Source organism: Pinus tabuliformis, chromosome X (assembly GCF_031772625.1).
Source record: "Pinus tabuliformis cultivar Carrire ecotype Pingquan chromosome X, CPIR1, whole genome shotgun sequence".
In the NCBI taxonomy this organism is placed as follows: domain Eukaryota; kingdom Viridiplantae; phylum Streptophyta; class Pinopsida; order Pinales; family Pinaceae; genus Pinus; species Pinus tabuliformis.
The window spans coordinates 814744846-814770995 of record NC_142308.1 but is presented as its reverse complement, the minus strand read 5'-3'; the positions used below and the strand labels follow the sequence as shown (position 1 = coordinate 814770995).

General features: G+C 37.2%; 3 pseudogenes; all 3 read left to right on the top strand.

Moving 5' to 3' along the window:
- Window positions 1-7941: 7941 nt before the first annotated feature.
- Window positions 7942-8431, top strand: LOC149142276 (coatomer subunit alpha-2-like; annotated as a pseudogene).
- A 77-nt stretch (window positions 8432-8508) lies between these two features.
- LOC149142275 (coatomer subunit alpha-2 pseudogene) lies at window positions 8509-9731 on the top strand (annotated as a pseudogene).
- A 196-nt stretch (window positions 9732-9927) lies between these two features.
- On the top strand, window positions 9928-19268 carry LOC149142274 (coatomer subunit alpha-1 pseudogene; annotated as a pseudogene).
- The last annotated feature ends 6882 nt before the right edge of the window (window positions 19269-26150 follow it).

Below are 26150 nucleotides of genomic sequence, written 5' to 3'. Positions count from 1 at the left end.
ATTTATAAATGATTTATGTATAATCTTAATTTATATCAATTTAATGTGAGTTAAAGAATTGAGATAAGCCATTATTATCCCACACACGTTCATTCCTTTGCCCTCTCTCCATTTGCGAAGTCGAGGACTATCACAATACTTGCAAGAAAGCATTTGACACAACAGTTAGATAGCCACAACAAGTGACAGAGAAAAGCTAACTATGTAAATACTTGTTCATAGATTCTCTCACATTTGATTCATATCAAACAGTTCTGCAGGGGGCGAAATGGGAGGAAACCAGAGACGCAACAGAAGCTACATCCCTAGGAGGAGGTGAAGCCCTCCTCATAGAAGACGTTACGAGGATTGCAGGGAGAGCGATCAATATAGTGAGCGAGATAGGTTCAGAGACATGCGCTCCACTCTGCCCGCTATCCTTCTAGTCCAAAATATTTCTCTAGACGCGAGGTTCGTATCTTCATGTTTTCTTCTTAGTTTGAAGTTTCATACCCAATATTTTTAATGAAGTTGTCTTAAGTCAACCATTCCTTGCTATACATTTTAGTCATCGAACAATGTATTGGGTCTTAAATCTTATTTTTTAAGTAAAAATACTATTCTGGAATAGACTATGGTTTTCCATGTGTTTTTTTTTGGGGTCTCATTAAAATCATCAGGGTCTGATGAATTTAGGGTTTGCAGTTTTTTGGTTTATTTTAAGCTTCGACAATGACAATGTTGTTCTGTATGCAACCCCATGACAAAGAATAAGTTTCCACATTGAGTAGATAGGGTCACTTAATTGTCATTTTGTAGTGGTACTTTAATTAGATTGAATAACTTGGCAACTGGCCCCTGAACTTGGGGGTTTGCAAGGGTAAATAATTTTCTTAAAGAACCTCGGGGAGCGACTTCAAGGGTAATGATTTTCTTAAAGAACCTTGGGAGCTATTTTAAGAGAATAATAAAATTTGCGGGATTTAAGATGAAAATTACATAACATCATGCAAAATGGATGGTTTCTTATAGGAAACCTATCTCATTTTACTAATTCAAATGACACTATTTGAAATAATCCTAAAATTTCCTTCGAGTATAAAACGACCATAACTAGCGTTGCGAATTTTTTATTAAGTTTTTATTTTCAGTTTTAGCAGGGGTTTCTTCTGTTTCATTTCCAAAGTGGCTTAAGAGCATTGTCAAGACATGAATGGCTGGTAGGATCAGTATGGTCCAAACTTTGAAGGGTTGCCAAAAATATAGTAGGTTTTAACTTTTTGTTATCCAGAGGGCTATCAAAAATACATTATGTTTTACCTTCTGTTGCTAGTTATCCAGATGCATTTCTGAACAACATTTTGTTTCCAAAGGGTTGTAAACGAATTTGAGGTTTTAACTGCGCTGTTAGTTATTTTGATACATTCCTGTACGTTCATCAACACTTATCTTATAGCAAAAATGTTGAGGAGTTTGTGTATTATTTGACACTTGTTCCCACTGAAATCAAAGAGATCATTGTATGCTCCTCACCAAGGAATTGATTGTTAGTTTCTTTCTTCAAGTGTTCCATCTTAGCAAAAAAATAATGAGAAACCAAATGATAAACTATCATGAATAAATGTAACAGGATTTGGATTATTTTTAAGGTTTTACTGTTAATGTGAGAGTTAAAAATCCCATCACTATACCCCAAATAAGTCAAAATCAAAATAATCAAGGAACTGAAGCAATTGAAGGAAATTAGAATTAGGAAATGTTAAGCAATGAATTTCTGTAAATGGGTAGGGTAACAATCCAGAAAGTTCCAGAAACTTGGGGTAGACTTTTTATGAAACTGCATGAAACAGGGAAAATGACAAGAAGTTGATTCCCAAAACTTCTGCAATCTCGACTTGCCCACCAGATTTTTCTAGAACTTCGACTTGCCCAACACATTCTTCTACAATTTTGATATGCCTAGCAAACTCTTCTGCAACTTTGGCTTGCCCAACAAATTCTTCTGCAACTTCGACTTCCCCAACAAATTCTTTTGCCCATCAAATGTAGAAACACTAACACGAGAGAGAGAGAGAGGCCTAAAAACTTAGATCTAGTTCTTTTCCTTCCTTTTCATCCTTTTACTAGCTTCTATCTTGAGAAGATCGAACTTTCTTTTGGTGAGTCACAATGAGGTTGAGTTGCTTCTTATTTATAGGCTTGTGAGGGGTACAAATTTCTCTCTTTAGACCGACTTGCCCCTTCATGTAGGTCGACTTGATCTTTGTGCATGGAGGATCTTTTGATTCTATTTTGAGGGCCTCTCAGGGATTCTTTTGAGAATCACTTTTTCAAAATAGCCGAGAATGCGGTAGATGATGGGGGTGAGAAACAAAATTTATGTGATCAGTAGTAGTTAATGGACTTATTATCGTCTTGGAGGTCAACAAAGCATATGACTAGGTTTCCTGATAAGAGGAGGCAACTTCAATTTTCAAAATCCATAGGCAAATTCAGTACATAAATCTATTTTCTCTCATGGAAGCTATGGGATATTTAAAACTTCAGCATAGAAATCTAATTGCTTTGGAATAATTGGTGAGAAAAAAACAAAAAGAGTGAGTTCTAAATGTTCAAATCCAAAATTGAGATTGCTATGGTCTTTTATTTCATTTGTATTTGTTCAATCTCCAAAGAAAACTGGGAAATGATAATTAATGGGAAATAATCACGTTATGATCAACAAAGTAAAATTGGTTGTTGGGAGTAGGTTGCTTGAGCAATATTTTATACTTTTAGCTAAATAGGTCACAAAGTTTATCATTATGAACATTAATGTAGGAAAGATGCACCTTTTTGGTTGTGTAGAAAAAATAGATTTATAATTCAAAACCGTAGAAATTTTATCACGTATATTGAGAATGTTTATGTTTAGATTTAATAACAAGGTTCCAAGTCATTATGACAAAAAAAATTCCAATTATTCAAGACAAACTCAATTAATTATCAATTTAATAATAAAAAATAATTTCCATTTTTTTCCTTATTACTTTATAAAAGGGATATTGTGTCCTTATTCAGTTTGTGGAAGGCAGGGAATATGATTCTCAATACGACTTAAATGAGTGTTTTTCTATTGAATATGGCACTGAATGAGCTAGAATTCCTTGTGGATTTCCAGTATTTTTGTTGCCAACTCCAAAATTCCTGCAAAGGTGGACGTTAAAGCTTTTGCCAAGAGATTTTTCATCATCCAGAAAAGGTAAAGGGTCTGCTGGAACTGGGTGTATCAACCTTTGGTATCGGGGTCAGGGATGAGATCCTGCCATTCATTTAGCTCCAGTTCATTATCTATTGCCTGTTGCTTCAATTCATTGTCCCAACCCGAAATAATCTAATGAGCCCGTGGGTGTGCATTAGTCTGATAAGGCCGAGTTTCTTCCAATATTAAATCATTGTTATTTCTACGACCCTGATTTTGGGTGGTTTGAGGTTGGGCTTGAGTTATTCCACAACCACAACCCTGGCCTTAGCTACGACCTTGACCATCCCTTGCATTTCTCCCTTGGGAAGAACATTAGGGAAAAGATTGGACTTGAGGGATGCACTTTGGAGGGAAAGTAAATATGATAGATGCACTAACAACTCAACAGACTACAAACTCAAAGAGTTAGAGACCAAACCAACCACGAGATACTAAATTAAAATTCATTATATGGAAATATACCTAAATGTCTTTATGTTAAGGGGAGAAAGCTCCTTGACAATTAAACAAACTCTACTACTAGTGATGCCCTGCCAAAGGCTATCGAAATAAAGCATGGGAGTTTGTTGACAAGGAAACATAACACAAAGAGGTAAAGGGACTAGGCTAGGAGGGATTGGTCCTTCAACTTGCTTGGTTGTTATTGGGCAATATGAAAAGATTTTTCCCCTTCATGATTTGATAATGCCATGCCCTTTAGCGCAAATCAACAACAACAGAAAGAACATTCCCAAACACCTCCTAAGATTCCCATAGAATACATCGAGATCAACACTATATTCAATGACATCATCAATTTTCTTCGGTTCTTTCATTATGGAGTGAATGCGAAGAGATGATCGTATGCTCGAATGAAGGTTTGCGCAAAGCTGATTCAATGTCATTTGCAAACTCTCCTTGATTTGATGAATTCAGTGACGCGTCGTGTAAGCCAACCTCAATTGGATACAACTACCCAACTTTTTGATCCTCTTCACTCATGCCCAACATAACAGTGTGAAAGTATCACAATCTAAAAATTTAAAAGTATGTATAGTCTACTATAAGGGGGGCTTCTAATGCCCCCACAAGTTGCCACAGTGGTGGCTCTTAACACCCCCAAAAGTTAGTATGAGGGGGGCTCCCAACGTCCCCAAACATTACTACAAGGCGGTTTTAGACCACCCTAATAAGTTGCTACAAGGGGGGTTGTAAGCCGCCCTTGTAGGTTGCTATGAGGGGGTTTTAAATTGCCCCCATAGGTTAATTTTCAATGTGGTTTCAAATCGCCCCCAAAAGTGAATTTTTGGAGGCGATTTACAACCAACCTTGAAAGATGACTTTTGAGGGCTATTGCAATCACCCCTAAAAATCACTTTTTGGGGTTGGTTCATATCTCTTAAAAGACGCTTTTGTTTGTCCTCACAATGCCCTTAGGCTAGCCCACCTGAAGGACCCTCACACCTAATTGAACCAACTTTTGGGGCTTGACCCTAACGAGGCCAAGGAGAATTGAACCAACACCTCATAACAGAGGGCCAGTGACTTTGCAGGGGGGCTTCAACCAACCATTTTGGCTACCCATCAACGCTATCTCTTCAAATACCTTCCCTAAAAGGCTTGAAATTTAGAGGTGATGCTTTGAAGGGGGGGGGGGGGGGGGGGGTCTAAAAAATTGCACCCAAAAGTCACTTTTCAAGTTTGGAACCCCCTTTGAAAAGTGAGACATTTGGGGGCAATTCATCTCTCTTAAAAAACTGCCCCTAAAAGGCTTGACTTTTAGAGGTAATGCTTTTAGGGGCCGCCGAGGCAGGGAGGGGTGAGTGAGGGTTTAAAAAACTACAACTAATGCTAAAACTGCTTTTAATTCCCACTTTTGGAGGCAGCGTACGCCCCCCCCCCCCCGAAAAAAAAAAAAATCTTTTTTGTAGTATTGGTAGTTATCATTTTTGTCTCTGGAAGTCATTCTTTTTTAATGATTAACTATTCTTTGCTTCTTTATAGGATCTCCTCTCAAGAACATGTTTCAACTAATTCTCAAGTTCGTTCTTCAAATTACATTTTAATTATTTTTGAGATTTATACTTCTCTAATCTTCTGTAAGAAAAGGAATTTCATTTTATACTAGCAAGGTGATTCCTTGAGTGAGAGGAAAGGAATATCCTTCCCTCACTAGTAAAGGGATTTCCCTGTAGAAAAGGAAAATGATTTCCTTTATTGAGAGAGCTACAAAATTTTCCTTATCAACGCTGATTACATTACCAACATATGCATCGTCAACATAAATAACACATAAATGATCATAACTTGAAGAGTTTCTTTGAATTCACTTACCTCAAGTTTCTATGAAGAGGAACTCTCAAGGCAAGTGAGGGAACCCAACCTTAAGTTCTCTTAAGAAACAATAATCCCCTAATTGACAAGCCAATCTAGAAAGTCTTCCTGCCCAAATAATAAAGGCCTTTATCTTTTCTTGATTAACCATGATACCTGTTGATGTAGTGATGATATCAAGACATTGTGTCATTCCCTCCACTAAACGACTGAATGAGCTTTGTAGTGAGAGCAAGGCTATATATAAAATTCACATTAAGCAATTTCTCCCCATAAAGGAGGGGAATGCCTCAAAACGTTTGTTATAAATAAGAATATTAAAGGATAAATAATAACGCATCACTACAATATGGGGCAAATGGTTTGGATCGTTCATGACATTGCATGTGGGGTTTGATCTAGGGTTTGTGCTGGGTCTGTATGTTGATTCAACCCCTTTTATGGTATATAGGCTGGAAGATCATTTTCAATGTCAACCAAATTCGAGTCCCAGAGTAATTGGGTAAAGGGGTTGAGATTTATGAAAAGGCCATGGATCATGGCCAACCTTCACGGTGGGGTTATTTAGTTATGGAATTATCAGATGGGAACACTGATAGATTTGATGAGCATGATGGGTCGGTTATAGGAGTACATTTTCACAAGGCTCAACTGTGTTTGTGTCTGTAGGTAAGCCAACTGGCTTGGATATTTATTGCATGTTTTGTGGTCCATGTGAACCTCTTTTTTTATGTATTTCAGAGATTGAGCAACACTTTGAAACTGATCACCAAGGTTCATTTTTCAGTAGTTCCATCAATTGGACGATTGATATGGGTTTCAATGGATACATTTTTATATCCTGGAATGGTGGGTGTCTAACACCTTGGTGACATGGAGAGGGTCTTGAACACATTGGTGTTGTGTGAGTCCCTCATGTATTTTGACAAAATTTTCATGGATCAACTAGGAGATTACCTTTACTTGCTCTATATTGTAAAATGTCTGGAAATTACACACATCTAGTGGCAAGTTTTGTAGTGGTGTCAATTGGGTCTAGCTTGGGTGGTTGGGAAGAAAATGTTATCTTTCCCTATTTGTGAGTCAATTGTTGTTTGGAGCTCTTCTTCATGAGCTATGAGGAATAGAGTCAATTTTTGTTTGGAGCTATGAGGAATATCTCAGTCTCACTACTGGATGGAGGGTGGGGTGAGAAATTACACGCAAGGAAAAAGGTCGCAAGGTAATCAAACTGGTATACCTAGTTTAAAACCTTCTGAATGGGCGGGGATTGGGCCAGATGACAAGTCCTTGGTGATTTTGGCAGGCTTAGAAATGCCTCTCATAGTGCAGCCACTTAGCCAAAGGAGAGCTGCAAGAAAAAATCCCACCCTCTCCCATCCAAGGAAAAAAGTTATTTTAGAATTGGTAGGTTTAGCGAAGCTTCCTAGCCATGTAGCTTCTTATGTAGGCATTATATGTGTATATTTAGGACATATAAAGAGTAGTGTCTTCGATTGTAAATGATATTAGCTACAAGTCACCTGACATAACAGTAAAAAATACAATTATGAAAAGTTGTTATAATTCCAATTTACTTGTTAATGTTACAGGGAATGTCTTTAAGTTCAATATATGGAACTACAATATGCACTGCTGCCTATCCAGAGAGTTAAGTTCCACAATGAGTATCTTTAGATTGTTAGTGCCAATGAAGAACAAACAATAATGATATGGAACTGGCAATCTTGAACTTGTATTTGACCATACTGGTGACATTTTTTGTGTAATGTGTGTTTCTTTTCATCCTAAGGAAGATTTGGTCATTTGAAGCCCCTTGGATCAGACTGATTGTGTATGGGATATTTGTGCTTCGAGGAGGAAAACTGTCTGCTGATGATATTAAGGTTAACACAAATGAACACAGATATTTTTGGAGAGGGTGATGTTGTTGTCAAATATGTTTTGGAATTTCATGATCGTGGAGTGAACTGGGTTGCTGCTTTTCATCCCAGCTTGCCATTGATTGTGTTAGGAGCAAATGGTCACCAAACAGATTGAATGGCATGCAGATTCAATTGCTTGGTGAAGTTATATCTATTTCATTAGAGATATATTAATTTTTTTTTTGTTACTCCTCTTTCTTGAGTAGCATCTCAATTTGCATGTAATTCATTTGTGAAAAGTTAGTTTGTTTTGTTCTCGGATACCAAGGCCTGGCAAGTTGGATAATTTAAGAGGGCATGTGAAAAGTTAGTAGATAATTCGTTTGTGAAAAGTTAGTTTTGTTCTCAGAGATCAAGCCCTGGGAAGTTGAATACTTTAGGAGGGCAGGTGAAAAATTTGTAGATAATTCATTTGTGAAAAGTTAGTATGTTTTTTGTTCTTGGGTACCAAGCTTGGGAAGTTGGATATTTTAACTTTTAAAAGGGCATGTGAACTATATGTCTTGTGTGATGTTCTATCCATGCCACGACATTATTGTTAAAATTTAGAAGATAAAAGTATCTGAGTTTGAGATGTATCCAAGTATTGTAGAGGTGTCCAAACATTTCATAGAGACCATGATTGCTTCTGGATCCTTGTAGCACATCTTGATATGAATCTTCTTGCTGCTAGGCATGACCGTGGGATGATTGTTTTTAAGTTAGAAAGAGAAAGATCTGCTTTTGTTGTTTATGAGGGCACCCTATACTGAAACAATGACCATTTTTTGTTTGCTCATCAATTTGAAACTCAAAAATACTCTCAAATTATACAGATAAGAAGGGCTGGATCCATGAATTAGATCAAGGATGATGATCATTGTTGTTTAGACCCATGGAGAATGTTGTCCTAATACGTTTGGATGTTGATGGTGGGTGATATAAACTTATTCTTGGGCCAGCGGATAGTGTTGGGACTTGGGAGAAGTGACACAATGCAGGAAGAAAAGACAACAACTTGGAGGACTTGCTGCCTTTTTTGCTTGCAACCAATCAGCAGTCACTGACATGAGTCATAACCAAGTGATAAAAATCACATAAATAAGGTGATCAAGAAGTCTAGTTGTCCAGTAACTGTGGATACAATTTTCTACACAAGAACATAAAACCTTCTTCTTGGGCCAGAAGATAGTGTTGGGACATAAGAGTGACACAATGCAAGAAGAAAAGACAACGACCTTGGTTTCCAATAGAGGATTGTACCTGGGGACCTCCATATTCCATTTGTTAAATACATTTAGTCAGATGACATGGAAAATGTAGCCTTGCTGAGCAATCATGCAATCATCATTGGAACCAAGGAGCTTGTACATTGTTCTCTGCATAAGATTATTTGTGTTAAGACTTAAGAGTGGTGCTCGGGGTGACAATTGTGCTTTGTTGTCTTCCAAACAGAAATGGTGGTCTTATTGGAACACTTGATTTTCAAATATGTATAATGAAGGTGTCTGAGAATTCTGTCAATTACATGAATGAGTTGGAAATAATTGTGTCATACAGATCGATGCATGAGTATATATTCAAGCTGGCACTGATAAAAAGGAAGTATGACAATGTTATGAGCATGATTAGGAACTGATTTGTGGATAGGCAGTGATTGCTTAGCTGCATCTGAAGGGCTTCCCAGAAACGGTTCTTCACTTTTTCAAAGACGAGAAGGCATGATTTAACTTAGTAGTGTAGGGTGAAACTATTCAAATTCATGTTGCTTCTGCAAAACAGAGAGATGTTAAGGTCATTGGTATACACTTGGAACTGAGGCCCTTTAGTAAGGAAATGTTGTCGTTGTTGAATATGCTTACTAAAGATTAAAGAATTTTGAAAGGCTTTCATTTTGTATCTTGTCATGGACAATATTGATAAGTTTTTGAAGATGTTGGGGATTGAATAAATATAAAATGATGATATGGTTCAGTTTCACAATGCCCATATGTGAGTGCAGCAGTTCATGGGCTTACAGAGATTGCTGATATGCTTGTACTTAATAGTTAGGTGGCAATCTACCCACTCTGCCATTTGGAAAGAAATCATCACTTATTGTGCCTCCTCCATCAATTTGTCGCAATCGTGAATGGCTACTATTGAGGGTTACCGAAGGCCTTTTTGAGGGTGGGTTGGATAATGCAGGGGTTGCAGTCCATGAAGAAGAGGATGAAGGAGCTGCAGCCAATAGGGGTTAAGACCTTGACACTTCTGGTGGGTTGGATAATGCAGGGGGTGTAGTCCATGAAGAAGAGGATGAAGGAGATGTAGCCAATAGGGTTTAAGACCTTGACACTTTTGGAGTTGAAAAACAAAATGGCGAGGTTGTAATGGTCAATGATAGAGAAGTGAGAGGAGGCAATGATGATGAGGTAGGATGGGATGTAGAAGATTTGAAGCTCCCTACAGATGTCTAAGCTGCAAATGTTGCAGGTACAACTCATAATGTCATTAGTTACGCCATCACCACGTATGCCGGTAATTCAAATATGGATACAGAAAATCTTTTCTTGCAGGAGAGAATGCAGCTGCTAGTAACATTAATATGGAGATGCAGCTCTCAAGTAAACAACTTGGTATTAAGAATTTCACTCCATTAAAAGTTAAAACCTTTGTTTTTGGATCTTTACATGGGCAACCATACATACCTCCCTAAATTTGTTTCTGCACTGTGGTCTTCTTATCAATAGAGGGAGGCTGGAGTGAGATTGCTAGCTTAAATGTTAGAGGTCTATGAGCTTTGGTATTTAAGCTTTTTCTATTATATGAGAAACTTAGACTAGCTTACAAAGCCACAAAACATGGGAAGTTTAGTGAAGCATTAAGGTTATTTCTTACAATCTTGCACACAATTCCAGTTATTGATGTAGATTCCGTTTAGGAGGTTGAGAAGGTGAAGAAATTGATTGGAATTGCTAAAGAATGTGTTATGGGTCTTCAAATGGGGGTCAAGAGGAAGTTAAGGATCATACTGTCGAACAACAAGAGCTTGCAGCCTATTTTACTCATTGCAACATTCAAAAAGTCCATTTGAGGTTGGCTTTGTTGAACACCATAGGTGTTTGCTAGGGAAATTCAGTACAACTGCTAACTTGGCTTGATAACTGCTGGCAAATGAGCTCGCTGCAAACCATGCAACAAAGGCCCAACAAGTTCTGTAGGCATGTGGGAGGTAGTTGCAGGATGCTAAAAACACTGAATTATGACTTCAGAAATCCTTTTGTTGTTTTTGGAGCAACTTTTACACCTCTATATCGTGGTCAGAAGTATGTGTCCTGTCCACATTGTACACCACACTTTATTCCAATCATAAAGGGAAATCTATGTGCTATATGTGAGCTTGCAGTTATGTTCTGGGTCTTTAGATGCAGTTCAAGAGAAAGGAAGTTAAGGATGATACTGTTCAACAGAAAGAGCTTGCAGTTTATTTTAGTCATAGCAACCTTCAAAAATTCCATTTGAGGTTGGCTTTGCTGAATACCATGGGTGCTTGTTATAAGGGATGGAGCTTTAGTACAACATCTAAATTCGCTTGATGACTATTGGAAAGTGAACCCTTGCAAACCATTCAACAAAGGTACAACAAGTTCTGCATGCATGCAAAAGGCAGCTGTAGGATGACAAAAAATTGAATTATGATTTTGACTTTAGAAAGCCTTTTTATGGTGGTGCAGCAACTTTTACACCTATATACCATGGTCAATCAGAAGGATGTGTCCTGTCCATATTGTAAAACATGCTTTGTTCTAGTCATACAAGGAAATATCTGCCCTATATGTGAGCTGTCCATTGTGGGTTCCGATGCTTCTGGGTGCTGAATGTGCATCTTTATTTCAAGAAATTTCATTACCCATGCATATTTCCATATCAATATTGCACTCTCTACCTTTGAGAGCCATGTTTAGAGATATGGCAAGACAATCACTAACAAGTCTTAAACAGACTTGAGGGTCTTCTTAAGAGACTGGAGGAGGCTATTTATTGATCACTGAAGTGACAATAGAAGTAAAACTTTCCATGTTTTTTCATTGTTTACAATTTGAAATTTTAGTTTGTGTTTTTGCTTCCCTTTCTCAGTCTCAGACAATGAAAAGTGCTAGTAATTTAGCTTTAGCTCTGGAGAATTTTTGATAGACCCCCTTGGGTGTTTATCCTATCTTTATCATGCAATTTTTCTAGTGGTTTGTCTGAGTAGAAACAAGCACTAGGGTCTTATTATTCAACATCAGAAAGCAATGCAATTGTTTGAATGCTTTTTCATATGTAGGTCCTGTCAGAATCAGAACTGGTCAAATCGCCCCATTGGAATGGGAATGGTATTGAACCAGCCTGCTGACTAGACTAGTACCTAACCAGTACAAACTGGCCCTAATTGGCTGGACAAGAAACTTAATTTTTTATGAAATTTCTGAATGAATTTTCTTGTACATGCACATCAGAGTTGGTTTATTCTTTTGATGATGACTATAGATGCAAAGTAAACATTTGTGAATTTTTCTGAATGCCTGGAAATAAAAATCCTCTCTTAATTATAACTCAAAATTTATAACTCTGAAGTTGTTATGTGTTTGAATGAAAACTATTTTACAAAATGCTTAAAAGAATTGGTTTGCATCTACATAACAATATTCATGTCTATACTTGTATGTTGGCCATAGGGCTTTAGATTTGGGTTTCTATCTTTGTTTACATGGGTATTCTAAGTTCAGAACATAACCATCACTTTTACACTAGAAAGGCTTGGAAATTATATAGCTAGGTGTTTGTGCTACATGCACTTGAAAAGGTGTCATTTATTTGCTGAAAACAAAGGCATCTTTTAATGTAATTGGCTCACAGTAGGAAGGAAAGCTATGACACAATTTAGATTTGCATTATTTGTATATTTACCTGTCTATACGCTGAAAATTTAGTAGTGGGGTATATTGTATTCACGTTGCCTAGGAAACTTACACCATGTGGCTTCATTCCTAATCTCAAACTAAACCTCGCAACCAAACACTGCTTCATCTCAAGAACAAATTATAAGGCCTTTAGGGCTTCAACATCTAGGACTCTTTGGTCTTCTTTTTTCTTTGGAGGCAAGGTTGTTTGAAACTCAATGCATGTTATATTAGGATCCAAGGGACCAAACTTGGCGTATAAAGAAAAAGCACTACTTTCTACACATGTTTTTATTACTAAACTAGGTGCACCAAACCTTTTTTAAATCCCGAACACTAGTGGTAAAATTGTAGCATTTCATAGTAAGCCATCTTCTGTAGTTGATATCAGAGGAAGAGATTGCTGCAGTAGCAGAAGGAGAGATTACCATGGGAAGAAGAGGGTTTCAAGAAACAAAGAACTGATAAGGGGAGTAGGTTGTTTTTCCATATCGAAAATGTATCACAAAAGGGGTATTTGGGCCCTGAAGGAAAAGAACAAGGGCAGTTTTTCCCAGCATGCCAAACAATCGAAAATGTATCACAAAATAGGTGTTTGGGCCCTCAAGGAAAAGAATGGGGAAATTTTCCCCAGCATGCCAAACAACCGCAGGTGCCCAAATCCGATGAAAACCCTCCAAAATTCTATCCTGCAGAAGACGTGCTTGATTAGACCCACTTCCTTTTCACACAGTAAATCAATAGTTTGTTGAGTACCCAGATACCCAAAAACTGAGATTGCTAAACCTATCAATCGCAATTCTGAAAAAGAGTATTGGGAAATTGGGAACCCAAGGCTTATGATGAAAAAAATATTATTCCTATGCTTGGCGCCTGTGTCAGAGCTTTGGAATAGTGAAGACAGAGGTAATCAATGGGGAGAAGAGGAACTTAGGTCTTTCAATGTTGTACAATTCTTACACATCCACGCTTCATTAGGTAAAAGCTGTAAACACGATAGAGCTATAAACTCTGGCATGCATAAAAAAGGAGATAGAAAATCTAAAAAAGAGCGGAACCTCATTGCATAGATGGCAGCTTCAACATTGCCCATTGCTTCACTCATTTAAGCATCACCCTATTCTTGGCACTGTCCACATTGCAGACACCAACCCTGATATTGAATCCTTTGGATAAGAGTTAGGTTACAATCCATTTTTCGTTGTTTTATGTGGCACCTACAACTAATACCCTATGCCTAGTGCAATAATTCAATGCCGAAGGTATGGTATGGCGGACGGTGATAGACTAACCAGCGAGAAGGAGAAGGGTAATGTTAAAATTGGCAATTATGGCCAACTCCATGTGGGTCTACTTATTCATGGCAGCTGATATTTTTCCTATATTCCTCTCGTCGAGAGGTGTAGGATTGATCTAAAAATCATCCGATTCTGACATGTATTCATGGAGACATGAATTTAATTGTGTTATGTGACAATTCATCAAGGTCAATGAACAACCAAATTACCCCATCTATCTTCAACGTTTTACTATAAATAGAAGAGGTTTGCAAGTCATTTGAGACACACACTCACACCTCTTGTGATCTCTTCCTCCCCACTTGTTTGGGTTTTAGTGGAAGGAAGAGTTCCTAAGAGAATACGCTGCCCTAAGAGAAGATGCCCTAGCTCCTAACGCTGGCATGGAGATGAAGGCCTAACACAGTTATGAAGATAGGCTTCTAACATTGCCCTAAAGTCCTGAGCCCTAGTTGCACACACAACGATGTCAAGGAGGGCAGTGAAGTGTAAGCCCTCATAAAAGAGGCTTATACTCAGCTAAAGGATAAGCCTAAATTCCCTAGTCGTTGGTCACAATTTTCTATTACAAGAGACCCTCAAAATGCAGTAAAAGAGAGCCTTAATCTAATGTCTGAAAAACTCCTAATGTTCGCTGTCATAAGGGAGACTCTATCCACTAAATTGAGATCTATAAGCGGACCTAATGATAGGGAATACACAGTCACCCTAATGTTGTCCTTGTGTGCCCTAAACACTGTGGCCATAGTCAAGGAGGATGCATATACTTAGCCTTCTATATGCTACTCATACGCTGCCCTAAGCCACAGGAAGGCGGCCTGGAAGAGGCCCTAATCTCAGGCCTGAATAATACTTAATTCATTGTCACAAATACAAAGAACATTGCAAAGGAAGCCTAGCAGCAACAATATTAATTACAATTGTTCTAAGGCACAAGTAAGTTGGGGGCAACTGTCTCTATATTAGAAGTCTGAGGGTATCACTTCCGTTTAAGAACTTGGTAGTTAGCTGCTTTGCTAGGCTGCAAGCCATAGCAAGCAGGTAAGGCTGTTCCATGATAGTTTTGATGAAAGTGCAACATGAATGCTACAACATCGTGCAACATGAATGGTGCAACGTAGTGATGATGAAGTGCAACATAGTGATGATGAATGGTGCAACATAATGATGATGAATGGTGCATCATAGTGCAGCATGACAATGGTGCAACATAATGATGATGAATGGTGCAACATAGTGCAGCATGACAATGGTGCAAGATAATGATGATGAATGGTGCAACATAGTGCAACATGGCAATGGTGCAACATAATGATGATGAATGGTGCAACATAGTGCTACATAGTGCAGCATGACAATGGTGCAACATAATGACGATGAATTGTGCAACATAGTGCTACATAGTGCAACATGGTGCAACATAGTGCAACATGGTGCAACATAGTGCAACATGGTGCAACATAGCGATGATGAAGTGCAACATGATGGGTGCAACGCAATGATGATTGCATGCAGTATGATGAGTGCAACATAGTGTAATGAAGTGCAACACAGTGATGGGTGCAACTCAGTGATGGGAGCAACACAGTGATGAGAATAACTCAGTGATGGGTGCAACACAATGATGGGTGCAACACTCTGATGGGTGCAACATGGTGATGGAATCACCTTGGAGAATCAATTGAAGCAGTATGCCTTCACCTGAGTTCAAATCAACTACCTCATGTGTTATATTCTTAGTGAAGATCTCTGCTGAACTATTGAAGAACATAAGAAGAATTGATCAAGGGTTTCCCCACATTGGGGTTTGTCCCTGGAACCACATCTTGTGTCCTCTTGTCTTGGCTTGTTTTCTACGATTTATGTTTATGTTATATCTGCATTTTACTATCATGCTAAATGTGATTTCTACTTTGGAATTGATATTGAGCTAATATGGAAAATTGAACTAAATTTGCTCTCAGCATAGAAAATACCTAAAATTAACAGTTACAACTTGCCAGAGAGGAGTAGAAGGTTTCAAAACAGGGTGGAGGATGCCATAAAGAGTTGTAGAAACACACAGGTAGGAGAAAACATGCCGAAATCAATTTGTACAAATGGAAAATTTCCATTGGTTAGAAGGGTGAAATTTAAGCTTTCCCATTGGCCGGGGGTGAACAATGTTTGCTCACCCCAAGCCAACAGAGAGAACACCTATCAGCGTAATTATGTAAGAACATGTACAAAGTTATTTTCAAAATTACTAAATTTAGATGTAAATTAAAATGTATGGTTTTTATTTTTGATGGCTTTAAGTTGAGTTCATGAGCAAGGTCTAGATGCACTCTTAGAGATCTTAAAGGATACAAATATTTGATGTCTTGTGACTTGTATTTCCCATGCACAAATAATGTTGCTAAGTATGAGGCTTTGATACAATGCCTTAAAACAGTGATAGATTTGGATGTTAAATAGCTCCAAGTAATAAGGATTTACAAATAGTTATCAAACATTTAGGAAACTTAATTCATTGTATTTTAATCACCTTAAGAATTATAGAGATGACGCATGGTTTATTATTTCTAATTTTGAAACATTCAATATTAATTATGTACATTGAAGTCAAAATGCAAATTCAAATTTACTTTCAAACAAAACTCCTGTATTTATACCATTGGGAAACTTTTCTACGGACATGTTTTCTAATGAACAATTTTCCAGACCTTCTATACTAAAAAATATTACAAAATAGACATTTTTTGATGATGATGCCCCTATTTTAGAATTCCTCACATAGGGAGATACTTTTAGGGGATCAACCATTGATGAAAATTGACATTGTGATCAACAAATTAATACATTGCCTCTAGATGCAAAACCAAACAGTGAGAACTTATTTCTTAAATATGTGGTTCGAATGTGTGTAACAAATAATACCCACAAAATATTAATCTAGGTATTGGATACATGCCTATTGAGAGGGCTACATTTTTTCATTTCCTTAAGGAATTATAAAGACTTTTTTCTCGTAGAATTACACTGATTCAAAGACCCATGACACTAAAATCATTCAGGATGTGATATCATTCAAGAAATATATAATCCTATTCAACAAACATTCTTAGATATGTATTCAACAATATAATAACAAATGAAAATGAATATAAGAGGAAAAATATTTTTTATCATTCATCATTCCCTATGGGTATCCAATATGGTCCCTGTTAGGAATAAGAATGGAGAAATCGAGATTTTCATTGATTTCAAAAATATCAATAAAGCATTAGATAAATATAACTACCTTGTTCCAACCGTGGAACACATCCTCTAGTGTATTTTAGGTTCTAAAATTTTGTCTATGTTGGATGATTTTTCTAACACCCCAATTCCAACCCCTCGATTGTAAATAACATGTACATGCAAAGATTAGGCTAGTGGGGGTATCATGCCCATGTGTATGTATTTGTATATGTTTTGGGACTAGAGTATCGATGTGCATATGCTTTTATATGTTTTGAGGCTAAAACGTCTGGTGTTGCAAATATGATATTTCATGCACACTAATAAATGCATTAGCACTGCAAACCAAATAAGATGAAAAGAGTATGGGGGGTAAGACCCCATGTGCATACAAAGTGGGTTTCATATAACTTAATAATTATGATAAAAGTGCATTGGCTTCTCAAAAAAGTCCATGAAATGACTTGAGGGGTGTTAGGTGTCAAAAAACAAACATGCAAATAAAAGTATGTGTGTGGGAGCTACTAAGGGTTAAATTCGTTATGTGCTTATTTGTGCTAAAGAAAATCTAACATTTGTTAGATTTCATTCATCTTATAATGTTGTTATTAGCAATACACTTGTGTATGATAGAATGAAATCTAGCATGTGTTAGCTTTCTTTTGCTTGATAATGTTGTTGTTGGCAATAGGCTTGTGTTTTTGCTAAATGTAAATATAACACATGTTAGATTTTTTTCACCTTACATTGTTTTTATGTGCTTGTGTTTGAGCTATAAGGAAATTTAGCATGCACTAGATTTCTTTCACAATGCAATGTTGTGGTTGGAAATTTGGTTGTTTGTGCTAGAAGGAAATATGCTAGAATTCTTTGACCTTGCAATGTTGTTATTGGAATTTTGCATGTGATTGTGTTAGAAGGAAATTTAGCACACGCTAGATTTCTTTTATTGCAATATTGTTATTGGCAATATGTTTCAGTTTGTGCTATGTTAGTGTTAGTGCTTTCACACTACCATCAATGATCAAATTTATCTTTTGCATTTCATATTAGGTGTCCCATTTTGATGAGCTGCACTCCATTAGGTCATGGATCAAATGATGGTAGGGTTTCATTTCATTTGTCCCTCATGCTATATACTTGCTGGCCTATTTCACATATTTTTTCAGTCATTCATAGTCATTCCCGTTCACTTCATTTATAAAACTCAGTCTTAGACTTTAGTTTCACTAGGTCTTAGGGTTTTTCACCATGGTCATTCAAAATAGTAATAAATGTCAGCAGACACATGAGGGGGTTAATAAAGTTCAACAAATCATAAATTTCCTTTTTTTTTTTTTTTTTCCGAAGAAAAAGCGAACTTTTTATTAAGAGAATAAAAAGTTACATTGCAAATGCCAAGCATTTCTGTTAAAGCTGCTTGCCAACCAAGCAAACAAAAAACTATAAACTCCTTTCTGCCCTTTAGATACGCAGAAAACTGAGCAAGTTTTAACTGAAGAAAACAGCTGATACAAAACAGCCATAACCAAAACCACGCCTCGACTGAGAGAGGCAGATCAAAAAAGCAAAAAACAGCGTACTAAAGCAGCCTTTGGGTCTCCTCAACAGAGAGGAAAACAACCCACAAAAAATATATAATATTAAGTATCAGAGTTTTGTGAAAGAGATGTCTGTGATAGAGAACTGAAACAGGAAAATGAGAGATAAAAAAAACAGGTATACAGAAACAGCTGAAAAGTTACATATAAGGAGGCACATCTGATGAAATGGACTGTCCTTGACAGTCTTCAACTATCTTCCACCCTCCCAAAACTTGCTGCAAACCTTCCTTAGAAAGCTTGTCCGCGGCATCGTTGTTGTCCCTGTATATATGGCATATGGAGAAAGTGTTAAAAGATGACTTAAGGACCAGCAGCTCATCCAGGATGGGTTTCAAAATTTGATTCTTGCATATACTTTTACCGCTGACCCAATTAACCACATTGAGGGAGTCTCCGAAGATCTGAATAGTGAAGGTGTTTCTGTGAATAAGCCAACAAAGGAGCAGTCTCAGGGCTGATAATTCGGCAAAATTATTTGATCCTGAGCCCAAACCCACCGAGGCTTTAAGGGAGTGTTGAGCATTTAGGTGAATGACAATTCCTGCACCAGCTATGTTATTATGTGATGCTCCGTCAAAGAACGCCCACGGGATGCCATCTTTTATTTGAACTGTCTTGCTTATAATTTGTGGACTTTTTGCTTCAGGTTCAGGGATAGAAGAGTAAATGGAGACCGCTTGGATGGCTGTGACAGAAGCCTGGGTTCCCTTATCTTGAAAAATGGCTCTGTTTCTAGCAAGCCAGATACCCCAGCAAATGATGGGCAGAAGATTTCATAAATTTCCTTTTTGTAAGCTAAATAAATCTCTTTAACCTCAAAACTTGTTTTGAGGTAAAACAGAGCACTTGTATTTTATGGTTTTATTTCCATGTAATTTGATGTAATTATGGTTTCTATATGTAATAAGTACTCATCAGCTGCTCCTGGTCACCTTGCCAACTCCTGCCACTACAAAAGCAAAACATCAAGACATCAGTCCATCAAATTGCCAAGGAAAAAGGTCAAACTTCAAAATAGAAAAACAGAACATTTGAAAAGGTCATCAAAACTTTAAAAAAGTGGGTATTGAAAAGAGAAAAATTTAAATGAAAAGGTATATAAAGAAAAATCATGGTAGAAATCCATTTCATTGTGAAAAAGTCAAATGGAGAGCAAAAATCGCGATTTCTAAGCAAAAGAGGGAGAAAAATTGAAATTTGAAGAAAATTGGCAGGCGCTGCACATTGGGAGGCTGGTGTTGCGCATCAGAGACATTTTCTCTTCATTGAAATACACATGCGCTGTGCATTGGGTGGACTGCGCTGCGCATTGAGCTGCCAAGCTTGTAAATCACCCAAATTCATCCTCCATCACTTCTATTGCTGCATTTATCTCCTACGAAGTAAGTATAATCACTTCTTGAGTTTAGATAGGGTTTTCATGCATGACTTATTGTTTTTGTTTCCCACAAATTCAAACCCTAGTTTGTCTCTCTACACTATTTTACACCACTGCAAACTATAATTCCTTGCCTCTTTTTCCCAACTTCATTTGCCCTAAACCTACCCCTTGATCCTGTTTTCCCAAACTCATATTCCCTTCCCCTGTTTTTCCAAAAAACCTAACCCCTTTATGAAACCCTAAACCCCTCATATGTCAAACCCTATTTCCTATATCAATTCCGCTCACTCCCTTACCTCACCCCATCACTATTTTTCCTTTTACAAATCTCTTCATATTCATCTTTTCCCCCATCTATTAATCAACCATTCATCACATTATCCCAAAGAGACAAGCATGGATTTGACCTGGAATAAGGTATGCAACATGAGGATTAAGCAACTTAAGGCAAGATTAAGGAGGGCCTTAAAAAATAAAAAAGAGGGAGGATAAGCTTAATATCTTGGTTGATGTTACACTAGCCCAACAAAGTAACCCATGAAGCAGATTTGAGGCAAAACTAGGAAAATTTTGAAACAATTTTGTCAATTTCAAAATTTTGAATTATGCAACACAGGAAATTCTGGTGGGTGGCGCTACGCATTGGATTGGCACACCCATTTGAAAAATGGCTTGTAGTTCTGGATTTAGCATCGAACGTACATCAATCCCTGAAAGTTTCATCTCATTTGGAGCAAAACTAGGTCTCCTAAAGGGAAAAAAACACTCAAAAAGTGCCCTCTCTGCCACTTTTTGCACCCCACAGGAAGCAATCTTGGGAAAATTCAGTTTTGAAGGGGCAAATGACCTCCAAATCAGGAAATTCAAGATGTTTTAGAAACTAGACAGACAGATCTTTCCAACAAGCTATATTGGGTCTGATTTGGTGGAGTATAAGACCTAAAAAAGTATGCTAGAGGCAGCACTGCGCATATAGGAGATGCACAACAAGATGGCGTTGCGCATATAGCTGATTTTGCCAATTTTTCCCAGAACTCTGAAATTTTTCCTAGTTTGACTGCCAATTGACTTTTTCTCTCATCCTTGGTGAATTTATGATTGTAAATGATGTAATGCAATGTAAATATGAATGTAAAATGACTTGAGGGGGTAGATACATCAGTTAAAAGTGGTTTGGAAGTGAATGTATCAGTTTCCTTGGTTTTAGAGGCAAGCTGTTCCACTGCCTATTTTCTTGTTCCTAGTTTAGATGTGGTTGAAACAACCCCTAATCTCTTGGATTTGACCCCTGATGGATAGCTCAGGTGGTTTTCTTGCCTATATTATGTACTTTCTTAGTCATTTGTAAAGGTTGGACTCTTTTGGAAGTGGTGCACACATTCTATACTTGTATTAGCAGATTGGAAAGGAATAAAACCAAGTTTTGCAGCTATTTTTGTGGGATTCTTGTGATACTGTGTTTTTGTATTGTTTCTTCTTCCATAATGAGTTATTCTTATGTGTTATATGTTTCAAAATCTTTTCCATTTTTATAAACTAAATGAATCAAGAGAAATAGGCAAAATACATTGATAACAGTGCTTTGCCTTGGGAATGCATTTAGTTTTTAATGTTTTTAGCAGTCTGAAGAGGATTCATGGTCTCTACATGCCCTCCTCAGCCCCTCAATAGTCTTAAACCAACCATCTCACTTGATTACTAGTGCATAAACACTTATCTATCTCACCCCACAGAACATGTTTGCATCCCTGATTTGATTTCCCGGACCTAAGTTGCCTGCTCCATTTGATCCAGCAACCAAACCTTCAAAATAGAAAAAAAGCCCTAGAGCTACTATACCTAGCCTAAAATCTATATTCGAATCAATCATCTCAACTGATATTTAGAAGGAGAGAGCCCTCTCCCGACCTGGTAGGGCTAGCTACCAGGTTAAGCGTGGTTTGTGGTTACCCTAAGATTGCCTCCCTCAAGCCTGAGGTCGATCTAGGCTCTAACATAGTGGAAACCATACTGGGGAACGTAGTTTTATGTTCCTCAACAAAATTTATCAAGTTTATATCTGATTGTTGATGGTGGACAACGATCAGACACCAGAAGGCTGAAATCATTCACCTGGTGACTCCAGTGTCGAAGAATCCCAGGGTTCAGAATTTTTATGGCGACTCTACTCTTCAAGAATCAGTAGCCTGAAGGAATTCTTCGTGAATTAATTGTTATCAAAATGGATTCGCTGGATCAAAGGTATGCTCTGATGAGTTGAGATCAAATTCCAGGTTTCCCAAATAAAATTCCTAAGGTATATTGGCAAAGGAATTTGCCCATGTTTAAAGATGATGATATGAATGATGTTGCTTTACATCTAGTTAGATTTCACATGCATATTCGTAAGTTGAAGGTTGATTTTCCTTAAGGCTGCTTAATGAATATATTCATGGCCACTCTGGAAGGTGAAGCCTGATCTTGGTATGAAAGTTTGCTGCCTGCTAGTATTTACTGTTTGAAAGATTTTCATGCCATGTTCTTTGAAAGGTATAAAGAATCTTATCCATCCTTACTATTAGTTCAGCACTGTTGTAGACATGCTTATAGTTTTATTGAAAATCTTGAGAAAGTTTATGAAGATGATGACTTCATGAACGATGAGATCATGGAATCCCTGTATGAAAATCCATTTCAATAGCATAAAGAGAGCTTAGTGGATACTTATTAATATGCACAGGAAAATTTGCAATAGGATCAAGATATTAGTACAATGGAAAATGATGAAAGAGAAGGTCTTATTTCAGATCTGCTCATAGTAGAAGACAATATGCAGGGAAATCAAGTTTCAATTTCAGATTGTGATAAAGTCAAGTTGGCTAATTCAGATCTAGATTCAGATCGTGATGATGAAGAGTACCTTGTTTTGAATCCCATTAAGGAGAGCTCTGTTGTTGAGATCATCTGGAAAGAGGAAGACAAAGTTATTGACCCAAGTGTTCTCATTTCATTAGAACAAAGTCTTCACGAGGAGTTAATCCAGTCCTTTTATGGAAACCAAGATGAGATCTATGTTCATGTAAGTGAAAAATCTTCTTTAGATAACTCAGTGGTAAGTGATAGAAGTGTTAGTTTTGAGTTTCAAGAACTATCTGAAGTTTTCCCTCGTATGACTGATGAGTGTGATACAAAACACGACAATTTGATTGCCATGTCATATGAAGATGATCAACAATGTTTTCAAGTTTTAGAAGACCAACGAATTGAGGAATATCATTAAGGTTTTGAAATATTATTTCAAGAAGACAATAATTTTTTGAGCATAAGAAAACAAAAACGATTATCTCCTCTGTCTAAAGATGATATAGATCAACTCCTGAAAGGTTAGGTTACAACCCAAGCTAATGTAGCTTTGCAATGTTCACATCGTCAAGAAGGTGTAGGTGAAGCTTCTTCCACTTTTGAAAATGATAATGGTCTTGAAATTAGATTACCAGATATTTTTTTCTTTCATGAGGATGATAGGGTTGTCATGTTTGATCATCTTGAAGAATATTGTCTGTTTAAGAAAGGTTTAGACTATGAAATTGAGCCTTATAGAGATAGTATGCCAGAATTCAAGTCATAATTTCTCATGGTTGAGGAATTTACAACCAATATTCAAATAGAAGAAGCTTATACTGCTCAATGCCTTCATATCAATTAGCAACCAACTGTTCTTTCAGATCAGAATGAAGGGAGTACTTGTATTTTTGCTGCTGGATCTCAAGACAAGCTAGTGCTTTAGGATTTTCAAGATCCCTTGGGAATTATTTTGCAAGCATTAGAAAAGATGAATGTTTCCTGGTTCGTTAGCATAATCCTTGGTTTCAGTTGTTATTGTGAGTTGCCTACATGTACATCGTTCTACTTGATCGGGGAAATTGAGAACAGAATTTCAGTATGTAGCCATCTGTTGGATTGGTTACATTGGAAGGCCCACTTCACATAATTGTACATATCTCATCATTAGGTAGGTAGTTATCATCATGATTTGAAGCCCTCAAATGTTGATGGTCTGCTGCCATTAAAAATCTTTGTAAGTACTTGTTTTAGTTAAGTGAGTCTTGAGTCAGTCTTTGAGTCTCAAGTCAGTTTGAGTCTTGAGTCAATTTTCATAGTGCCAGTTTCAGTTTTTTGAAGTATCTTGACTTCATTGCCCAATGGAAGAGGCACTAGTATATTTATCCTAGAGATATATGGTTCTGGCACCTCCAAGGAGCTACCATCCCCATTGGAGCCAATGTTAGTGTCAGTGCTTTCACATTGCCATCAGTGATCAAATTTATCTTTTGCATTTCATATTAGGTGTCCCATTCTGATGAGATGCACTCCATTAGGTCATGGATCAACTGATGGTAGGGTTTCATTTCATTTGCCCCTCATGCTATATACCTGCTGGCCTATTTCACATATTTTTTTCAGTCATTCATACTCATTCCCATTCACTTCATTTATAAAAATTAGTCTTAGACTTTAATTTCACTAGGTCTTAGGGTTTTTCACCATGGTCATTCAAAAGAGTAATAAATGTCAGCAGGCACATGAGGGGGTTAATAAAGTTCAACAAATCATAGATTTCCTTTTTGTAAGCTAAATAAAGCTCTTTAACCTCAAAACTTGTCTTGAGGTAAAACAGAGCATTTGCATTTTATGGCTTTATTTCCATGTAATTTGATGTAATTATGGTTTCTATATGTAATAAGTACTCATCAACTGATCCTGGTCACCTTGCCAACTCCTACCACTGCAAAAGCAAAACATCAAGACATCAATCCATCAAATTGCCAAGGAAAAAGGTTAAACTTCAAAACAGAAAAACAAAGCATTTGAAAAGGTCATCAAAACTTTAAAAAAGTGGGTATTGAAAAGAGAAAAATTTAAATGAAAAGTTATATAAAGAAAAATCATGGTAGAAAGCCATTTCATTGTGAAAAAGTCAAATGGAGAGCAAAAATCACAATTTCTAAGCAAAAGAGGGAGAAAAATTGAAATTTGAAGAAAATTGGCAGGCGCTGCGCATCAGAGACAATTTCTCTTCATTGAAATACACAGGCGTTGCGCATTGGGAAGGCGCTGCGCATTGGGTGGACTGTGCTGGGCATTGAGCTGCCAAGTTTGTAAATCACCCAAAGTCATCCTCCATCACTTCTATTGCTGCATTTATCTCCTACCAAGTAAGTATAATCACTTCTTGAGTTTAGATAGGGTTTTCATGCATGACTTATTGTTTTTTGCTTCCCAAAAATTAAAACCCTAGTTTGTCTCTCTACACTATTTTACACCACTGCAAACTATAATTCCTTGCCTCTTTTTCCCAACTCAATTTTCCCTAAACCTACCCCTTGATCCCATTTTCCCTAACTCATATTTCCTTCCCTTGTTTTCCCAAAAAACCTAACCCCTTTATGAAACCCTAAACCCCGCATACGTTAAACCCTATTTCCTATATCAATTATGCTCACTCCCTTACCTCACCCCATCACTATTTTCCTTTTAAAAATATCTTCATATTCATCTTTTACCCCATATATTAATCCACCATTCATCACATTATCCCAAAGAGACAAGCATGGATTTGACCTGGAATAGGATATGCAACATGAGGATTAAGCAACTTAAGGCAAGATTAAGGAGGGCCTTAAAAAGAAAGAAGAGGGAGAATAAGCTTAATATCTTGGATGACGTTACACTAGCCCAAAAAAGTAACCCATGAAGCAGCTTTGAGCCATAACTGGGCAAATTTTGAAACAATTTTGTCAATTTCAAATTTCTGAATTTTGCAACACAGGAAATTCCGGTGGGTGGCGTTGCGCATTGGATTGGCACAACCATTTGAAAAATGACTTGTAGTTCTTGATTCAGCATCAAAAGTACATCAATCCCTGAAAGTTTCATCTCATTTGGAGCAAAACTAGGTCTCCTAAAGGGCAAAAAACATTAAAAAAGTGCCCTCTCTGCCACTTTTTGCACCCACAGGAAGCAGTCTTGGTAGAATTCATTTTTGAAGGGGAAAATGACCTCCGAATCAGGAAATTCAAGATGTTTCAGAAACTAGACAGACAGATCTTTCCAAAAAGCTATCTTGGGTCCGATTTGGTAGAGTATAAGACCTTCAAAAGTAGGCTAGATGCGGTGCTTCACATACAGGAGATGGTGGTGCGCATATAGCTGATTTTGCCAATTTTGCCTAGAACTCCGAAATTTTTCCTAGTTTGACTGCCAGTTGACTTTTTCTCTCATCCTTGGTGAATTTATGATT